At 43.6% G+C, this 9126-nt stretch overlaps 1 non-coding gene across 1 annotated transcript; it reads left to right on the top strand.

The window, feature by feature from the left end:
* Positions 1–2042: 2042 nt before the first annotated feature.
* On the top strand, positions 2043–2177 carry LOC147747297 (small nucleolar RNA SNORA70). Its single transcript, XR_015300510.1, has one exon. It is a non-coding gene; the product is annotated as a small nucleolar RNA SNORA70 (small nucleolar RNA).
* The last annotated feature ends 6949 nt before the right edge of the window (positions 2178–9126 follow it).

The raw sequence follows: 9126 nt of genomic DNA, 5'->3' as shown, positions 1-9126 counted from the left end.
TAAAGTCTTGTTTGCTGTAGTCCGCATTTTATTCTTGTGGCTCTCACACCTTGCTGCTGTTCTAAAGGGGTTCAAAGTAAATCTGCTTTACCTGACTGTTGTGTTTTGGGTGCAGTCTAGTGAGCAAAATGGTAGTAATATACTAGAACAGTACTTGGTTAGTTTAAAGTAGGCCCGCCACATGGTATGTTTAGTGTGTTCAAGATTACTGGTACGTGCCTAACTATTGAGGGAAGGGTATGTTTTGATATATGCTAGCATAATTTGCTATTGTGGGTTTGATAACTTTGAAGTTTCACTCAGTTTTGTTTTAGTCTGAACTATTATTTTTTCCTCCTTTGAATCCTAGCACTGGCAGCTGCCAGTATTTGTTACAACAAGTACATGGTGAAGAGCTGTGGTAAGGATTGGTTCCACCTCAGAGTGTGCCTGCATCCGTTCCATGTCATTTATTTATTTATTTAAACTTATAAGGAGCACGGCTACCCGCAGTGGGTTTCCCGGCGCCAAGGGACAGATTAAAGAAAGAAAGAACTGCCAAGAAAACTTACTGAAGAAGACCACCCTAATCATTGCTGGAAGAACCAGGTTTTAAGACCTTTGCGGAAGCGAAAAAGATCTGTTTCAGTCTTTAGGTTCACGGGCAAGGCATTCCAGGATTTAGGACCTAGGTGAGAAAAAGATCGACCGCCCATCTTTACTAACTTAAATATCGGAACAATGAAATCGCCTTTTCCCGAAGATCTCAAGGAACGACTGGGCTAATAGGCCTGGATGAGACCCTGTAGCAACTTAGGGGCAGAGCCTTGTTTGATCTTAAAAATGTGACATAGAGCCTTGAATTTTATTCGGCTCATGATCCTAAGCCAGTGAAGATCGTGAAGTGCTTGGGAGGCAGACATTCTCCGGGGAACATTGCGAAGGAGTCGTGCAGCCGCATTCTGAACAACTTGGAGTTTATTTACTGTTGTTGAATCAGCTCCAAGATAACCATAGTCCAGGCGGGAGACAACCAATTCCTGGACTACAGTCCTCTGTGTGGAAATAGGGAGCATCCACAAGATTTTTGAAGCCATCTCAAGGTGGCAAAACAGATGGAGGTCACCTTCACTACCTGCTGCTGCATCGTGGGCTTTTCATCAATGAGGAATCCGAGATTGCAGACCTGAGCAACGGGTTGAGGGGTAGGGCCCATATTCTTGGGCCAGTGTTGAGGACCCCATAGATCTTTGCCGTTGCCCAGGATCACAACCTCGGTCTTATCCCCATTTAGCTTAAGGAAATTGCTCTGCATCCATTTGGAAACCTGGGTCAAGCCTTGCTTCAAAGCGGAGGTTTTATTTCCTTCCATATTAGAGAGGGAAAAAATAATTTGTGTGTCATCGGCGTGAGAAAATAAAGTTAGACCAGCTTCCTCCACTATAGTGGCCAGGGGTCTAACATATATGTTAAATAGGAGTGGGCTGAGGATAGACCCCTGGGGAACGCCGTACGCCGATGGACAAATTATAGTAGATGCTTTAGCGGTAAAAACTTGAAAAGTGCGACCATTTTAAAAAGAGGCTATCCAAGCTAAAGCCGGTCCATCAACTCCTAGGGTCCGAAGAGTTGCGAGAAGGATGGAATGTGACACAGTATCGAATGCCGCACTTAAGTCAAGGAGAATGAGTGCAGAGGTTTTTCCACGATTGATACAATGGCGCAATCTTTCGGTGACTCCTAAAAGTGTAGATGTCATCCGCATCAACAAAATGTTGTCCTATGCCGGTGATGATAGGTGAGGACAGCCTAAGCATGTGAAGGTGCTATGAAGTATTTATGATTGTGGCACACATGGCAACAGTTTCCCATTGGACACAATGTGTAAATATTAGCTATGGATTTTAAATGTGAGCTAGTGTGCCCGATTTGCTCGAGTTTAGTCTACCACTGGAATGGTTTATACATAGAACACCCGCTTTGAATTGACCTGTCAATTCTCGTTAGTGTAGTTCATGTTTTTTTCCATTGCAACATTCCCCAGTGGGGGATAACTTTGATATTTGCAGTCAATTAAGAGGACCAGCTCCTTCCACTATCAGTGGGTGGTGTGCAATGGCTGCATACAGTGACATCCTGAGTATGTGTATGTGCTCAGTCTCTTGTACGGAGAGCTTGAAGGGACCTTGGAGACAAATGCAGGGAAACGTTTGGTTTGAGGCATGTGTGGCTGTAGTTACACATCCTTGGCATAAGTCTACCATCTAGTATTGGGCTCAGAAGTGTGCACGTTTTTCTTCAAAGAAGTTATTCGAGTCAGTGACGCCTCTTGCTTACAATGTGCATGGTTTCAACTCCATTTTTAGGTCGAGCATTCGACCTCTTGTATATACTTTAGTATATACTTATTATATACTTATATGTATATATACTTTGTGGGCCCTGGAGATCAGTCCTAGGACTTGTCTGCTTCCACAATTACATTGAAATGTCTGTTCTCAGACACTTTTTAGGTCGAGCATTCGAGGCTTCTTGTATATATGTGTGTATTTACCTTGTGGGCTCTGGAGATCAGCCATTGGACTTGTCTGCTTCCGCTTAGGGACTTTTGTTTCTTTTGAACTGCCTTTATTAAACTGTCTTGATAGAAAACGACCGGTAGAGGTCAGTAAAGTACTAGAATTGCTTTCTGCTGAGGGACTTTCTTTTTTTAATTTATCTGGCATCTGCCTCTATTTAACTTTTTTGATCCAAAACGACCAGCAGAGGTCAGTAAAATACCAGAATCACTTTAGCATTCTCTAGATTCCAGTCCATACAAATTGTCTTCCACGAGCACCCGTAGACAATAATATTTTTTTCAAATCATGTATTTTCAGTTATATGAGCACAGTAGGCTCTGATTACATATTTTTAAAAAAGAGCTATGGATTATTCAATTTCCAGCTGGAAGGCAATATTTCTTCCTATGTGTTCCCATTCATGGCATGCCAAGCAATTTGGTGCTTACCTTCCCTTCATGTTAAAGAATAGTAGGTGTTTCAGCACCCAGGCTAATATGCTGCATAGCTAAATACATATACGGTCCCAAAGGCAAAACCTATTGCATTGCAAATGCTTGCTTGTTGTTGCTCTGACAAAACGTAATACACCAGCATCAGTGTTGCATTGCCAGTTCCTGACTCTCGAGGCACTAGGGTACTTATATTGCCTTTTGAAGTCTGGCTCATATATAAGCTCAGGAGACTTGCGTCTGCTCCATTTCCATGTCAGGCTACGCCCCCATTATTTAGCCTTTAATGGGTAAATGTTCTCAGAAGTTGAGAACCGTTTAGTCAAGTTTCAGGCCCATAACCATATTCTGTTTATGCGCTGGGCAATACACTGGTGTTTGGTACTTACGTAATAGTGAACGAATGCTATGCTGAATGAAGATAAATCATTATTTATGGATTTGTTCTATCTGTACTTTGGCCTTAATATTGTTAGTTTAATCAGAATAAAATGTGATACAAATAAAAATTAGTTTACAGCCTAGAATTACAACACCACAATCGACAAACTACACTAATGAAGAGGTGTTTCAAAATGAAACATATTCACTTCAGCTATTTTAAAGCAGCAGCTCCCCCAATCAGAACTGTCACTTCTGTTTCTTACATTCTAGCCCGATATTCATTGTTTAAATGATGTAATTATCTTTGAAGCTTTTATTTCGAATCTTTTTCGGCTGGTGGGCTGGCAAATTCTGATTGCTTTTTAAAAGCTTCATTTTAACCTTTGGGCTCCTCATGCATAATTCCATCCTACATTATAGTCGTCTACACATATTGCTCCATTTATTTGCCCGTCTGGTGAGCAAAATGTAATTTGTCCTGCTGAGACCAGGCCGTTCCGGGGATATCAGTGTATGCATGACAGCCCCATTTCTATTCTGAGTCATGTTTCAAATGAATTGTTTTGTTTACCCTTAGTTTGTTTTGTAGTTTTGCTTACTTGTCATGTGATTTACAAAGCGGCCAGTTTGTATTCCTCTCGAGTACTGCCTAAAATAAATAAGCTACTGCAGTAAGAAGGACCAAATTATGAAAAATTGCAGTTCCCGTCAATGATTTGAAAAACAGCCCTAACAGTACACATTTGCTGTTTTTCTTTTCACTTTCGGTCATCTGGCTGTTTGCCTAGAGGTCTTAAAATCATATGCACAAAAATATAATTTTGAAGAAAAACGCAACCGAATCTCGTGAAATGTAAATATTTTCACGAACAAAAAGTGAACCTTGGGATACGCGGGGCATTTACTGATTGTGGTATTACATGTGTAGCACCCCATCTCAGCATGGGAGAGAATGTTGAACTATCCATGGTACTTTAGGATTGGTTGTCTTACATTTGTCAGCCTTGGGGGCGGGGCTACTTTGGCAACCAGACAGATATCTTTTCTCAGGGCTTTGGTGAAGCTCTTTTTCTGGGGCTGCAGCTGTCCTGTTGACATGGCATCAAAATCAAAGTGATGAATGGATGCTTGAATGAAAGTCAGCCACTGGCAACTGTTTATTCCCACATCCCAATCCATCGTTTTAGCCACCCTGCAACCTCGGTTAGGTGGCGTAGCTGGGTGGAGGCGGTCAGCTCAGGCGGCATGAGTTTTAGGGGCCGCTCTTACCTATGGTCTCGGGCGGCAATAGCAACCCCCACTCCTTACTGCGTTTGCCGCCCCCGCTCTTCACTGCAGCCACCAAGGGGCGGCAAACACAGGGACCACCATGGGCAGCCAGAGGGCTAATTACGCCACTGCCTCGGTTTGACCCAGCCACATGCAAATCAGTCTTGACCCTGGTGCAATGCGCCAGGTTAGGTTCTCCATGACCTGGAACGCAAACAGCTCAAAACCAATTTTGCCTTTATTAGGTCTCATCCGCCAGATACAACTGGGCTTTAGTGCTACAGGGAGCACAGGACCCACTTCAGGGCACACCTGTCACACTTAGGGCATCAAAAATAAAGTGATGGCTGGAATGCTTGAATTAATCTCATCCATCGGCCATCACTAAGGCCACATCCCAGTCCATCGTTTTTGGCGCACCATGCCACATCAGTTTGGACCCAGCTATATGTATATCAGTCTTGACCCTGCTCTCACAGTAACAGTACAGCCCGAACTGCTAACCCAGATCCTCCCTGAACTGGAACACAAGCAACCCAGGACCAGCTTTGTCCTGCTTAGGGTTCATCAGCCAGGCATAGCTTGGTTCCTGTGGCACAGTGAACACGGGGCACATGCCTGTGCATACCCACCACACTTATGTAGTAGCTCATAGAGATAGAAGGGGCTGGTCAGGTCCTTTTTTTTAACTAACAAAGAGCAAAAGCAAAATGGGCTCAAATCCAAGATAGATCTTCTTCTGGCTTCTTTGTTATATGACCTCCAGTATGAGAGGATAAGATCACACCGTCCATAATGTTTGTGTAAAGGAAATGAAGCTTGTGGAACTAAAGCAGAAATGTGAATATATAGAGAGACAGGCTCTTATACCAATGGCTATTAGCAATGAAGCAAGTGGGTCAATTACAAGGGTAGAGTACATGACTTGCAGGTATTCGTAAACAGAGCAAAAAATCTGCTTTGAAATTGGAATAGGAAGGGTGAGCTCCTAGAAAATATTTCTAGGAAATCCAAAATCAGGGTTTAGGGATTCTGTCTGTCTGAAAATGATGGTTTAAAAGCCATGACACATCGTTTTTTAGCACTGCTGTCCTGGGAGCAGATCATGCGATCCAGGATTTCTACAAGATGGGTGGAGGCATGAACACCAGGAGTTGGAACTGTGATTATTTAGCTGTACGATGCCTTGCAAAGAGAGACAATAAGTAAAGCTACCACAGGGAAGAAGGAATTTCTTTCTAGGGTTTAGAAGAAACTTGGCTTTTCTTATTTGGATAGGCAAATCTTGGAAAGGGGAGAGGCGCTATGATCTGAGACTTATTTTTTCATTCAGTTCTAGCCTGCTGGAGACTTCCTAATCAGTTAAAAGGAAAGGGAGGTCTTGGAGGTCCATGAACCCTGCATGAATTAAGCATTATTGTTTCTTACTTTATACATAGAGATGCATGATGTCCATTGACATGTATAGTCAGCCAGTGTGGGTGCATTCCATTTGACATATTAATAAAGAGAAACATGTTTTGCTCTTTCTGTGCCCCCTCTTCTTTCCTCTCATTTCTCCCCAAATATTTAACAAGGGTGTGGGATGATTCGGATACCAAAGTCTTGCTTTATTGAGATGTATCTAAAGTATAACCGATGTCAATGTTTCTTTTATTTCAGTTATTGCTATGACTCCCTAGGGCTGCTTAATAAAATGGTTTACAAAAATATCAGTCTTTTCTTAAGTCCTATTAAAAATGTTTTTGCCGTATCTGAAATCTGGTATGGGAGAATAAAACCAACTGGCATTCTATGTTCAGTCACATCTCTCCTTGACACTTTGTTTCTTCTTAGAGCATTCCAACATAAAGAGCAGGCCTCACATCCTCTTCTGTAAACCCATTGCAGAAATAGGTAATACAAATGTTTGGTTACTATTTCAAAGCTACATTATTTACATAAATCTCAGCATTAGCAAAAATACTGTTTTTGTTTGTATTAAGGACAATTAGTTTTAGGTTTATTACCTTACCTAATAGAAAATTTCAAACTAAAGTAATTATTTCAGGTTTTCATTTTTCACTCAATTCTCAACATCTGATATCCTCCCAGTTCTTATCATCTTTTGGGTGATAGCCAGCAACACATTCCCTTCATACTTGGAACTCAGTAATACGTGTAGGTCTACTGATAATAGCTTACTTACTTACTTATGCCTTCCTCCTCTTCTGGGGTATAGACCATCAACAAGCACTCTCAGGCCATCTCTGTCCTGAACTTTTCTTTCAATCTAACCCAGGTTGTAGGAAGCGTGCTCTGTATATACTATACCAAAGGAAGGCATAGTGTGCATAGAGTCCAGAGAGTCTCCAGAGGTGTAGCAGAGGCTACATAAGGCAAGTACTAACAGCACTCTTTGTGGTAGTGTGGGAGAGCACTTAGGCTTATCCAGAGGCTGTGTTAAGCATGTATTGTATTCACTCAATCAAGGCTGATGTCACACACTTAGAGACAGAATCCAGACCAATTAGGTAAGTATAAAAAAAAAATACTTATGTTTTATTTTAGAACCGAACAGGACTTGGCACTGGTGAGTAAAATATACTTTCCAATGCAAGACTGTTCAAGGAAATGCCCTTGTGCTTGGAATTGCAATTGTTCCATGCTTGCATCACTTTAAAATGCAGTTTGAATTATACAGTAATTACTTTCAGATCACATTTTAGTTACTTATGTATTACTTTGAGTACTGGGGTGGTATGACTAGATACCACACTTTAGGATCCCTTAATACAAGGTAAGTATGACTTTTTATACTTTGCAATTGAGTTCTCTTTTCTTTCATGGGTTTTTATGGGGGAAAAATGGTTATCGGTTTCACAGGTAAGAAAACGTCTAACAAATGGGAGTTTTTGGGGTTAGGACCAAGGTTTCTCAAGGTCCAGGTAGGCTCTCAAATTGCACCACCAGCTGCACTAGGGCGACCAGGAGCAGAGTGCATGTTGCCAATGTTAACCAATGGAGCTAAGGGGCACCTAGGTTGGGGGGCTGCTTACGGGCTGGCCACTTGGTTTCAGGAGCCAAGCTCCTAGAGTTAAGGTCAGGGCAAAGGGGTTTTCAAGTCGGCACCAAGTCCATACCACCAGCGGCACTAGTACGGCCGGGTGCAGGGTGCATAGGAGGGGTCCGGAGCCCACTGCAATCCTACTGAGGTTGCCGGTTTTGGATTTTGGCTGCAGGCTCTGTCCAGAAAGTCTTCTGGGAGAAACCAACAGCTGGGTAGGTAAGTTGGAGGGTGCAGGATGTAGGTGCACTTCAAGTCCTCTTCTCCAGGGTGAAGGGTGGCCGGATGCAGGGTTGCCTTTTGAGGACGGATTTCACCATACCGGGCCCCTCGTACTTGGTAAGGTCTCTCTGCAGAGACTGCAGGCAATGTTGGGTAGTCCTGGAGGGTCAACCCACAGTGGTCGCGGACTCTGAAGTGATGACAGACCTCACTGGGACCGGAGGCCACTTGAACTTGGGCCATAGGCGACGGGTGCATTGGTGGTTCCAGACATCGAGTTTCTTCATCCTCAGCAGGTTCAGTCTGTCTTTGTAGGTTCTTTAAAACAGAGCTGCTGTTCGCAGGAGATCCGGTCTTTTTTTGAAGGCAGTCTGTCCTCCCAGGGGTTTTGGAGGTTGCTGGCTGCAGGACAAGTCAAAAATTGGTGCAGGTTCTCTGGAAACTGCAGATGGGCTGGTAGGGCTGGGGCCAAGTCAGTTCTTCTCTGTAGTCTCTGCTGTGCGACTTCTTCCGTCCTTCTTCTTCGTAGGTTGCAGGAATCTGCTTCCTGGGTTCAGGGCTGCCCCTTAAATACTGTATTTAGGGGGCGTTTTAGGGGTCACGGGTTGGTAGCCAATGGGCCACTGACCTTAGGGTGAATACACTCTTGGTGTGCTCACCCCTTGTGGGGGGATCGCGGGCACTGAAGAGTGTGCTCCACCTCGCCTCTCCAACCTGAGGTTTGGGGTTGGCAGAGATGGGCACACCTTCTGGGTTGTTTTCATTTTACTCGGCTATCAACCAGCCGAAAAGGGTTTGAGACAGGAAGGACGCCTGCTCCTGAAAGCAGGAGAGTATGTGGGTCACTTGCAAAGGCAGCAAGGCCTTTGAAGCTCCTCTACTACTTCCTGACCTGGGGGAGGTGTGAACACTTCCAACCAGGAAAGGCTCTGTTTCTGGGCTCACGAAGTGAAGGCTCCCACCTGAGGGGTCCACCAACTTGTATTGTGGTTGCAGGCTGGTGTTTACCAGTCAGTGAACCTACCAGAGGCTGGTTGTTTTTCAAGGGGCATCTCTGAAATGCCCTCTGGGTGCACTGTATAATAAATTCCACACTGGCATCAATGTGGGTTTATTATGCTGGGAAATTTGCTATCAAACTTTCCCGAATTCAGAAAATCCATTATGGTGCTGTGGAGTTCATAATGACAAACTCCCAGACCATATACTCTTT

The sequence above is a fragment of the Lissotriton vulgaris genome, chromosome 1_1, assembly GCF_964263255.1.
Source record: "Lissotriton vulgaris chromosome 1_1, aLisVul1.2, whole genome shotgun sequence".
NCBI lineage: Eukaryota > Metazoa > Chordata > Amphibia > Caudata > Salamandridae > Lissotriton > Lissotriton vulgaris.
The sequence above is the reverse complement of the archived record's forward strand: the minus strand, read 5'-3'. Positions and strand labels throughout refer to the sequence as shown.